Source organism: Penaeus monodon, chromosome 20, assembly GCF_015228065.2.
Source record: "Penaeus monodon isolate SGIC_2016 chromosome 20, NSTDA_Pmon_1, whole genome shotgun sequence".
Taxonomy (NCBI): domain Eukaryota; kingdom Metazoa; phylum Arthropoda; class Malacostraca; order Decapoda; family Penaeidae; genus Penaeus; species Penaeus monodon.
In genome coordinates, this window is record NC_051405.1 from 22751269 (window position 1) to 22751490 (window position 222).

Consider the following 222-nt stretch of genomic DNA (forward strand, 5'->3'; position numbering starts at 1 on the left):
TCAGATATCCAATCCAAAACCTTCCGCCCACATGGGAAAGCAACCTCCCCCCCCCCCCCAGTCGCCGCCCGCACGCCCGCGCACATGTCGAAGTCTCGTGGGCGTGAGAGACCGTTTTGATTCCACGGTGGTCGAGGCTTTATAAGTGATTCCGAGTTAGCTTTTAGGAGTTGGGAATGGGGGGGGGGTATCTGCCAAGGGAGGGTGGGGTTGGAGGGTATG